Genomic DNA, 417 nt, shown 5'->3' on the forward strand with positions numbered 1-417 from the left:
AGGAGCTTCCCTTTCTCACTTGCTTGGCACTCCCCCTTTCTGTCCCTGGCTAAAACCAAGCCATCGGTGTGGGATGCTGCTTCAAAGGTGAGCAGTGCTGTGGTGGCAGAGAAGCCCATGAAATCCCCCCAGCACGGTGACACTGTGAAAGAGGGCGGCTGTGCAGCGGTGACCCTGCTAACCCGCACAAACCAGCTCCTCGCCAACGCTCTGCCGGCCTGTGAGACAGGGGGTGGGCAGGTTAAACAGTCCCTGAGGGCTAAAGAGAAACAGGGACTGAAATAAGGATCCTGTCCTTGTTTGTCTCCAGTAGGGAAGGGGCAGCAGCGTTTCCTCCTGGTGCTCCCTGCCTGACGCCTTGTCGCTCCCTGTGCCGTGGACCAGGACACCGCCACCCGCGTCAATGCTGCGTGTTGT

Source organism: Buceros rhinoceros, unplaced genomic scaffold, assembly GCF_000710305.1.
Source record: "Buceros rhinoceros silvestris isolate BGI_N320 unplaced genomic scaffold, ASM71030v1 scaffold28416, whole genome shotgun sequence".
Taxonomy (NCBI): domain Eukaryota; kingdom Metazoa; phylum Chordata; class Aves; order Bucerotiformes; family Bucerotidae; genus Buceros; species Buceros rhinoceros.